Genomic DNA, 12,042 nt, shown 5'->3' on the forward strand with positions numbered 1-12,042 from the left:
TGTTTATCATCATAGGGCTGTTGAGATTGAGAATCAGCTGAATGATAACATTTTCAAAGTAAATGGTCACTGTCTCAAGCCATTCGTTGAGAAATTTGATTAAGAGGATATGTCCATCCCTCTAACTGATCTTATGTATCAAGAGTGACTTTTGAGTCTGATGGAGGTATAATTATGTTTATTTCTTTCTTAGGACTTAGGACTAGGATAGTTTCTTCTTCTTTTTTTTTTAGTTTCGTGCTAACCACTTTATCTATTAAAGACTTCATATTATTTCAATGACCTTCTTTAGGTAATATCTTTCTTACTCACTCCTCTTTATTTTCGTTGTCTCATGTTGAGTTGATTGCTTACATTTTATACATTGAAGATAATGTAAATTTTAGGTTGGGGTAAGATTAAATAGATCTAATTGGTATTTTTCTAGTTTTTGAGCAATTTTTTTTTTAATTTTTTTGAAAACTTTTCATTTCAACACCCCTTTAAAATGTGAATTTTCAGTAAAATTTAGATGCATATTGAGTTTTATGAAGATATGAAATAAAACGGTAGAAATCTAGAATATAGTGAGTTAGTAGACTTGTGCTTAAGTTCTCCTAATTAGTTCATTAATAGAAAACCTTAAAACATTAATTGAATTTAGCCCACAATCCACATTTAACTCATGATTTGTGAAATTTCGTTTACTTCCTAGTGTTAGTATGTTGATTACTTAAAAGTGATTAGGAACAAAGTCCAAAGATCATTATCTATGTAAAATTGTTAAAAGAATAAACCAAACCAGCTAGAAAATAGTGAGATCGAATTTGGCTACTTACTATGTAACACCCCGAACTTTTCGATACTCGTGCATCGAAAGTTCTCGAACATTACCATAAGATTTAACGTAACATATACGTGTGTACGATACCAATCCAACTATTTTAGCCTTACATCCTTACCCTGACACTAACCTAACCATTGAGAATGATCTCCATTCATAGATCAAGCCGTCTGACCCTTGAATTTTAAGACAAGACCATCCATTACGTTATTTGACGTACTTTTCCTTGAACAAAATGACAAATAAATTTCCTATTCATAATGATTTAGATATATGTTCTTTTGTAAAAATTACTTAGAAACATGCCTATAACCATGTGGAGCTATTAGATTTCCCAAAACCCACAGATAAGCAATAATTACGAAAATGCCATTAACTTTAACTATGGAATTCTAGATCACATGGTTCCCACAATCCTTTTGATGCAAAATTTTATACCATGCCTATAAATCATAAATTAACCGTATATGTCAAATTTCAGCCCTTATATCATTGTAAAAATAACCCAATGAATAGATCATCCATTAACCATTGATTTTGGGGCCCACCTGATCTTTGGATGTGCTCCCATTTTTGGACTCAACCCCTTAAATCAGATGGAGAAACGGATGGACGGAATAGATCCCCTAAAAAAACATTGTGAGCCCTACAGATGATCGCGAGGGTGCAAATGCATGTGCACCAGCCGCGCACCTAACAGGAGATCGGGTCAAACATGGTTTGACCCGATAGAATTCAAATAAAAGGAAGAGTTTCTCCCGCGTTCGCTGAAGAAACGGACGATCGTCCGCGGGGATGATGGTGGGCCACCATCATCATTCTCAGGGATTATCTGAGCCGTCCAGCGTGTCTGGGTGATGAATTCGACCAACTCCACGTGGACCATGTGCATCCATGCACACACGCATGGCCACAGCAACAGGTGCAAGAGATCAACGTAGTGAGACCTACGGCACCAAACCGGGACTGTGATTTAAGTGGGACTCACCATCACGATATGATGGTCGAATCTGAACCATCCATCGGACGTAGCCTCCATCCAAGACCCAGAGATCCCGTGATTCCCATCAAAAGGAGGACGGAAACCGAGCTGTTGTCCGATCAGGCGGGACACCGCACGAGGTCGAACGAAGAAGGTGATCAGATCTGGGATCTCCCATGCCCTCACGCAAGTAACTCTTGCTGATCTGGAGCGTTCAAAACCTGGGAATAAGGGCCCCGATACCACCCAAGGAGACCGGAAGAGAGAAGGAAAAAACAGAGAATCGGGTTCTCGCCGTTTCTTTCCCGGATTTCACGTTCGCAATCCCTCCGGATATTGCAATATCAAAGAGTTACGGGATCAAATCGCAATGCGGTGGGCCAAATATCAACAGGAGAAGATTTCAGACCGATCGAAGAATAGGTTCGGTTCAAGAAGAATCGGGAATCAACCTGTCTTTAAAACAGAGCATGACGGTCCAATCAAGCATCGAATGATAAGGGCCAAAGATAGACGGTTAGGGATGATCTGGGATGACCTCCTGGTAGCCCTCTATCAGAGAAAACTTCCCAACGAATGGATCAGATAAAATCATAACAACTGGGTTGTAAAATCAGACCTACGCGCAGGCAACAGCGAATCACTGTGCGTAAACGGCGGGAGAAGACTCCATCCGATCTAGAGAGTTGAGAGCGTCCGTCTTTCTCGGTTGCGAAACGAGCTGCATAGGCCTTACGCCGTTGCTCTTGCTGCGTAAACAAACCTACGCAAAGAGGTGCTGGGCTTCGAACCGGCTATAAAAATCCGTTCCGCAAGAAAGAAAACAGAGTGAGAAGAGTAAGAGAGGAAGAGAAGAGAAACGTGAGGAGCGAGAGAGACGGCCAGCCATCCTGCTGGACCTATCAGCAAGAAAAGAAGAGGGAAAGAAAAGAAAAGAAAGAGAAAGAGAAGAAAAAGAGAAAGAAAAGCTTGCGTTAATTTAGATTATTATATTTATTTTGCCCTTACATATCATCTTGTCGTTTCATCTTACTTTTACATGTCTTCGCGTTATTTCTATCTTACCTTTGATATGCCTTCGTGTTACTTTGAATTCTTCCTGCAATTATATGTTTTACCATTAATTATTTACCCTTTGAGATTATAGTATAATGTTGTTTACAAGTGATCCTTATAAATCTATGTGGGGCCATGGATACAAGCCTCGCCTTTGCCTTATCAAATTTATTGAGTTGGCCCTGCCATTCATCTCTTTATTGAGTTGGTCATTGCCTCTCTCATTATTAATGAATCGGTCGTTGCCGCTCTTCTATTTTTTGAGTTAGCCATTGCTACTCTTCTTTGAGTTGACCATTGTCACTCTCCTTTTTATTACATTGGTCATTGTCACTTTTATCTTTGTTGAGTTGGCCATTGCCTCTCTTCTCTTTATTACAGTGGCCTTGTGTTATTTATCTTTAAGGTTTGGGAATGTATCTTGATATTCCTGAACTCCCATGATTCAATGAATTTCCCTTTTGACGCAAGTACTATATTGGGTATCTTTCTTTTAACAATCGAATAAATATCGTGGACGTAATGCGTTTTCTATTGCGGCCCTGGGGTGACACGTAATTCCATATTTCATGTGTGATGGTGCACAAATTGGTGCATGTGAATCGTTATGTGTGTCTGTTGCATTAATTCTTTTCTTTTTGAGGGTTGGATGTCGCATTTAGTCACTCCAATCCGATCTTTTCTTTAGAGGTTGGATGTCGCAATTAGTCACTCTAATCCAAGTTACGTGATTCACCCGGTCATGTGTTGTGTTCGTCTTGGGATAACCGCGTAAATCCATGTTAAACGTGGGACACGCCAACGAATCTCCGTAGTATGGGATGCGGGGCAAGTCAGATAACTATAATCGTATTCCACATTATGGCAATCACTAAGTGTGATAAACCACATATATTTTGCCAGGCATGCATCTCATATAGAGTGTTTGTGCATTGATACCTCTTGTAGATGTGGAGTACGGGACGTATCAAAACCTTTACATTGCTTTTATAAAGCTCTTGAATTATCCTTAATCTTAAAGGATAACCATTACTATAATTAGGGCATTGACCTTCTCCTAAGTATACAGATGATTCAAGTGATGTACAGATTGAAGATCTAGAAGACCATCTCCCTATAAAAGACTATACTGAAAGCATCCGAAGATAGTTTTACTATTTAGTTTTATACTTTCGTTGGGAACTCGATAAATGTAATAAGCTCCCATTGAGCGGGCATTTGATTATTCTTTTTACTCTGATGAAATATAATTAATACGGTTAATTTTATTCTCGTGAATAGTTACCTTCATAAATGTATTTGGATGTGATCCAAACGAAAAAATAAGGTGTGATTTTCAAAAGCATTCAATTTATACATCCCGATTTCCTCGGGCACGAGTACAAACTCTGGCCGCGAAATTTTGGGATGTTACATACTATATGTATATTCAATGAAAAAATAGATAAAAAGAGGGAATAAAGAATGAAAGCCATCGATGCAAAATTAAAAGCTGAAAAATAAGTGAAATGGGGGATGAGATCGGAATCAGTACTTGCGTTGAGCTATCCACTTTAAGGTAATGAACATGGCTAACATTATGAAAGAAAACAAGTTTTGTTAAGCTATAAGATTAGAAATCACTAAACACACTAGAATCTTGATGTTTGAACTTATTCTATTAGTTAAATAATGATGAAGGATTTAGTTCATTTGTTTACTACGGATATTAGGATCTAGATCACTGATGTTTTACTCTCATAGATTTGGATATCACTCACATCTATAGAATTGTATGAAACTTGCTGTCTAAGGGAGGGTTGAAATTTGAGATTTTGAGAATTGTAGATTCACATGTTTTGCTCGAGACTAGCAAAATGCTGGTTAAGAGTGTGTTGAGTGTGAAATATTACATAATTTTTCCATGATTAAATTAGTTTTATGAGAATTAATATACTTGATTGAACTTATTATCTGTATTCTCTCTTGCGAGGTGATTTCGAGAGCTTAAGATGAAACAGATGCTAAAAGCATGAATTTAATGCTAAGAATTACCAAGGTGAGGATTGGATCTTTGGTGGCCAAGATTGAAGAATTCAAGAGTCTAAGATCCAAGAAAACCAAGTGAAGAAGGAAGAAAATCGAGATTGCAAAGTGCAGAAATCTGGAACTGCTGAACTTGATAGTTCGATGACATCGAACATAGCTTCAATGCCATCGAAGGAGGCTCTATCACATAAAATTTTTAGAGAAAATCAAATTTGGTTGCTGGATAAAAAGATGTACTTCTCGATCCCATCGAAGACGCACTTGATGCGATCGAAGCCAATTCGATGACATCGAAATTATCAGGAAATATAGGAGTTACTAGCTGAATTGTTTCCCATCGAGCACATGTTCGATGACATCAAAGCCAATTCGATGTGATCGAAGGTCGGATGATCTCATCGAAGGACTTACATAGACGGTTACTGTCAGTTTCCAAATTCGAATCGAACTCAAAGATAGAGCTTCGATGTCATCGAAGTCCCATCGAAGGTGCCATTAAAGCTACGTAAAGCTGCATAAATTAAAGTCGGTTAAAACAAAGCTTATAAATAGTGGTTTTTTGGGTTCTCCTAAGTACGAACTAGGATTAGAATGCAATGAGTGGTGAAAGCTCAAGAAGTCTTTTCTTCTTCTCCAATTTTCTTCTTCTAGTTGGTATTTACATTTTTGTTTGAGAGTTTAGTTTCAATCATGCCTTTGGTTGGATAAATCTCTTAGTTAGAGCTAAGATGTGAAGTTTGTACTTTATTTTAATGTTTATCTTACTTTGATTCAAGTTTATGTTGAATTTTCATTGATTCTTAGTTTGAATGAATGAATATTTTCAGTTTTCTATGATTTATTGTGACTGCATTTACAGTAGATGTTTGAGAAGCTTTTAATATATTCTTATCTATTTTACAATTGTGTGATTTGTAAAATTCGTAATTCACCATCGTCTATGGGCATAGTAAATGCTTCAATTCCCTGCGATCATTGCATTGATGCTTCATGAGGGAATAAAATGAATGAAAGTTCAAATTCTATTTTAATTATTCTATCATCCAACTGGATAGGATAGGACTCTGATTCCAGATTCCAGTTGTGTTATCATTAAATCAAGTAAGGTAGTATCATAATAGCTACAAGTAGACCCTTGGCGCTCTAGTTTTCCTATTATTATTGATAGTTTATCACCATTGATCTCTCCTATTTCAGATTTTAGTTTTAGCATAGATTTTAGTTCTATTTCTATTTTATTTCAAAAAACACACATATAAAAAGTCCATGCGGATTTGACCTTGGTCAAACTGAGTTATTACTACAGCGTAGCCCTACACTTGGGGTTGTGAATAAAGTTCATGAAGGGTCTATGGATCTCAATAGGTCAGGCATAAAATATTGTGATTGATTCAATAACATGGTTATTATTAGCCTATAATTCAGAAAGATTGCATGAAGTATGCTAGAGGTACAGTTTGTTACAACATATCTTAACTTTTGAATTCCATCCAATCGTGAAACCATGGCCTTTCCGAGGTTGGGCCATCGATATTATAGGCCAGATATATCTGCCTTACTCGAAGTGCAGAGTTTCATCATCATTACAATCGTTTACTTCACTAAATGGCTGGAGGCACGGTCCACAAAAGGAATATGCAACTAAAGATTATGGACTTTATTAAGGAGCACATTATCCATCGATTTAGCATCCCTAAGACAATCATAGTAGATAGAGGAGCATCTTTCTCAGGAGGGCAAATGCAAGCTTTTATGGCCATATATAAATTTAAGTTCATGTACTCTACACCGTCCTATGCTCAGGCCAACGGCCAGGCCGAGTCAACCAACAAGATATTGAAGAACATTATCAAACAGATGATAGAGGATAACCCATGTCAGTGGCATATAATGTCATCTGAAGTACTTTGGGCTTATAGGACCTTGTAAAGGACAAGTATAGGGATAGCGCCTTTCACGCTGATATATGGACATGATGCAGTTCTGCCTATGGAGGCTAACATTTCCTCCTTAAGGGTGGCATATCAACACAATTAACCTTGGAAGAATTCACTAAGTCCATGCTTTTGGAATTGGAAGAGTTAAATGTTGTTCGACTACAAGCCCGTAACAATTCAAAAGTTCACAAGCTCAAAGTTGCTAGAGCCTATAATAAGAGGGTCAAAGGAAAATATTTTGTTGAAAGAAAAATAGTATGGAAGATCAAGCTTCTGGTTAGAGACAAAGACGAAGCACACGGGAAGTAGTCAACAACATGGAAAGGACCACTAAGAGTGAAGAAAGTCCTACATGGAGGACCATACTTGTTATAAGATATGGAGGTCCGGGAGAGCAAGAATTTGATTAACGGCTGTTATCTAATTGGTATCCAACACTATGGGAATCCATACAGATCAAGGAAGGACCGACTACTGATCAGGCCGCCTAGAATAATGAATGAGATAATAACAAAATAAGTACAAAGCTGGCCATCGCGATGAAAAGACACAACATATGTTAGCCTGACTTAATCTTTAATTACCAGTAAAAGTAATAAAATAGTGGCCAAGCCACGTGCTTAGGTGATTTCCTATTGAGAGCGCAATTCTCGTCCGCAATCAAGGCTAGTAATCATGTCAGGCAAATTCCAATGTTCGCATTAACTTGCATGATGGTTGAATGCAAACCCCATGTAGCCACGCATCACACGTCTGAATGGTTGCCTGTTAATGACTAAATATTACATATTTATCCCTACCTTGCATCATTGTCCCATGCATTTAAGTATTAAAATGGCTTAATTGAATATGTTTTCAACATGCATGAGAAATTCAAAGTTCAAGACAAAACTATGCTTAAAATGGTGAATTAAAGCTCAAAGAAATTAAAGTTGAAGATGAAGAATTGAAAATTTTAAGGATTAAAAAGTAAGATCTGAAGTGTCAAAGACCTAAGGTAATTAAGTGACAAAGGAAGAAAATGAAAGATTCAAAGTGCATTGAAGAACTGAAGAAAAATCAACATTTTGGATCCCATCAATAGGACTTCAATTCCATCAACAAGCCATCAATAGGATTTAATCCAATCGAACTTCGCATCGAGAAATTCCAAATTTTCCAATCTACTTGCTAGACTGTTTCTTTGATCCCATCGAAGGCTCTTTGATCCTATCAAGAAAATCAAAAAATTTAAAAGTTAGTTGCTGGACAAATTTTATGCATTCTTCGATGCCATCGAGTACATCTTTGATCATATCAACATGTCCTCGATAGGTTTTGATCTTATTGAAGCTCCTATTAAAGGTGCACAAAAGTGCATAAGTTTTGTAAATTTCCAAGGTCAGTGCGAAAGTGCAAGCCTCATATCTATATAAGGAGTTATTTTAGACGCTCTTAAAAAGAGAAGGCTCGGGTGGAGCGTTGACAACGCCCTTCCGCCTCAATTTCCCTTCGAATTCTAGTAGTTTCTGTTTTTCTTTTGTTTTAGAGTTAAATATGACTGGTTAATATCTAAGCTAAGGTTAAGGGGTGAAGCTTGTAGTTAATTACAATGTTCTAGTTTGTTTGATTCATACATTGGATTTGAATGATGATTATTTAATTGAAATCGTTTTGAATTTACTTTAAAGCCTTGAGTTGTTTATTTCTGGATCTATTGTGAACTTTGGTTACATTAGATACTTTGATTTAACAATTGCTTACCTTGATTAGAGAAGGAATCAATTTATAACACTTATTAATCTATTGTAGACTTTGGGTACAATAGATGATTGAATTCCCTGCGATTAATGTCTGAGTGCTTTATAAGATAATTATTCAATTGAATCATACCTTGTAAAATGTTTGTGATCAATTTATCATACCTTATTAGATTTATGTAATTAATTTAACTATTTGATCTTCCTATTAGAACATATTGGAATCCGATTCTAGTTGAGTTATAAAAGATGAATCGATAACCTATACATTGTGATTGCTAGAAGTGGGTCCTCGAATCCTTACTGCTTTTTTATTATTAGTTTTACCATACCTCAATCTGGTGGAGTTCTAAATCTTAAACCAGCTTCAGTTGTGTTCTCACATTCCCTATGGATCAACCTCAGTCTAGGCGAGTTATTACTACTATGTAGTGCTGCACTTGGAATTGTTTAAATAGTTTTTGGCATCGTTGTCGAGGAGTGGTATTGAACACATTAGGGTTTTTCATTTGTTTTAAGGTTTAATTTTTCATTGTAGGTTAAGGTTTAGTTTCTTGAATTTTCTAACACAAGGTTTCATTTTGTTTTGAATTTCTAATTTCAGAATTTATTTTCTAAGGTTTTGTTTATCCAGATTTTCCTCACATCACTAATGTAGTTGTTGGTTTATGTTTTGTAGGATTCTCCCTAATTCTAGTTCTTCTCATCCGATAACATCCTTCCCCACTTTTTCTAATTGCTTTCAATTTTCTGTAGGATTTTGATTTTGATTCTAGGGTTTAGGTTTAGAACTAAAGTTTTGTGTGTTTCACGCCTAGGCAAATACAAGATCATACATTGAGACTTTTAAGCAGAGGAGGACTGGTTGACGGATTGTTCATCCATCGCCATGTGGGAAAACATCTTAGTGCTCTTAAAACATTTAGAATAATGGCTTATAATGAGTCAATGTTTGATAAGAACATTGTGCTTAATACACCGCCTGTTAGGACGGTGTGTAACGAGAATGAGGTACACCAAGTTCCACTGGTTCTAACTTTATGTGATTATTTACAACCGGCAAGAACAAGCACACCTTCTTACATGATTTTTCCAACCAATGCAGGAAACTTAGACTTTAAACAGGGTGTGATTCAACTACTCTTTACGTTCCATGGACTTGATTCTAAAAGTCCATACTTGTACTTGAAAGAATTTGATGAGATTGTTGTAACCCTACACTTCAACAATGTTTCCTAAGACGTAATTAGATTTAAAAATTCATTTTCTCTTAAGGAAAGGGCCAAGTCATGACTTATCTCTTTAAGACCGTATTCTATTGGTTCTTGGGTTGAGATGACCCGGGAGTTCCTTAAAAAGTTCTTTCCAGTTCATAAATGCAAGATATTATAAACCTCTCCTAAAAAGTAGATGGAACTTTTTTCCAATGTTGAGAGTGGTTCAGAGACTTACTTCTCACATGCCCACATCATGACTATGAGATTTAGTGGGTGATTAGTTTTTTCTATGATTGATAAAGCTCAAACATGCGCCAATTCGTAGAGATAATGTGCAATGGTGAATTTACGAGCAAAGATCCCTAAGTGGCTTAGGATTATTTTGAGATACTAGCTGAAAACACTCAATCATGGGACACATCTAACCAAACTAGTAATCCAAAGCCGGTGTAGAGAGAGGGGGGGGGGGGGGAGGAGGAATACATGTGTTGAAAGAGGAAGACGATGTTAATAAGAGGTTGGCGGGTCTCACTCAGAAGGTTGAGGCCATGGAAGTTAGGAAGGAAGCGATCAAACCAATTGAGGTTGTGGAAAACGTATTTAGTATTTGTGAAAGCGATGCTCACCTAACTAAAGATTGTCCTACAATCCCCACTTTCAAGAGGTGTTGCATACTCAAGTGAATGCTATGAATGCTAATCAACGCCCATCCAGTGCTCCGAATTTGAATAGGTATACTCCCGACTGATGAAATCATTCAAATTTCAGTTGGAGGAATGGACCAATTGTGAATGCAAACAATAACTCTCAAGGGCCATCTACTAGTACTCCACAAGTGCCCCCACAAAGAGAACCCTGAGTGCATTCATGCAAGGGTAAATGAAATTCAATCATAATATCGTGCATGTTATAAATGAATTGAACACTTCGGTTGTAAGAATTGAGACACACCAATAGTAGGGAGAAAGGTACCTTTCCGGCCCAACCTCAGCCTAACCCCAATGGATATTTTGAAGTGAGTTAGCTCAATTCTTCAACCCAATATGTGGAACAGGTTAAATCCATCATCACCCTTAGAAGTGGTAAAGAGATCAACAAAGAAATTCCTAGGAATGTTGAGAAACTTGAGGAATCCTTAAGTTTTAAGGATGATGGTGAATCTAGTAATACTCCACATGACAAAAATTCAGAGCATGAACCTAAACCTATAGCTTCATTTCCCCAATGTCTCGTCTTAGCAAAATGGCCAAGTGAAAATCAGGACATTTTAAAGGTTTTCCAATAAGTCAATATCAACATTCCTCTATTAAATGCAATTAAATAGATTTCACCTTATGCCAAATTCCTAAAGGATATATGTGCAGTAAAGTGCAAGTTGAACATACATAAGAAAGCCTTTTTGACAAAACAGGTGGTGCAATCATAAAGTAAAACACTCCTCCAAAATATAAGGATCTCGAAAATCCTACAATCTCATGTATAATAGGAAACTTCTAGGTGGAAAATCACTTTTAAATCTTTGGGCGAGTATTAATTCGATATCATACTTGCTATACGAGCAATTGGGCCTTGGAGAATTGAAACCCGCCAAGACAACGTTACAATTGGTTGATTGCTCAATTAGAATACCGAGAGGAGTGGTTGAAAATATCTTGGTCAAAATTGATAAGTTCTACTATCCGGTAGACTTTTTTGTCCTGGATACATACCCAATTATGAACGTGAGCACTCAAACCACTGTCATTCTAGGCCGACCATTCCTAGCTGCTTCCAATGCCATAATCAATTGCCGAAATGGAATCATGAATATATCTTTTAAAAAATGTAAATTTAAAATTGAATGTGTTTAACTTACACAAACAACAAGAGGATGAGGATGGGATGCACGAGGTTAACTTGATCGATACACTCTTAGAAGAGGACCTCTTTGCCAACCTTTGCTCCAACCCATTTGTAGTCTGCTTGGCTCATTTTTCTGATTCTGATGATCCTATGAATATGAAATTTTGTAATGCCTTGAATGAAATAAATTCTAAAAATTAACTGAGAATGTTTTAATGGAAGAAACACCAAAATAAGATATGAAAATTTTTGTTGTGCAGGAAATTGAAAGTTTAGTGTTTGATCTACCTAAAGAGAGGCCTATTGTTGAAAGTGTAGTGGTTGAGAATTTGTTTCGTCATGTGCTGTATTATGTGGCGGAGATGGAACCTAATTGATAAAATTATGAAATCTCATTTTTTGAAATCCCCAATACGAA

This window comes from Magnolia sinica, chromosome 1 (genome assembly GCF_029962835.1).
Source record: "Magnolia sinica isolate HGM2019 chromosome 1, MsV1, whole genome shotgun sequence".
Lineage (NCBI taxonomy): Eukaryota > Viridiplantae > Streptophyta > Magnoliopsida > Magnoliales > Magnoliaceae > Magnolia > Magnolia sinica.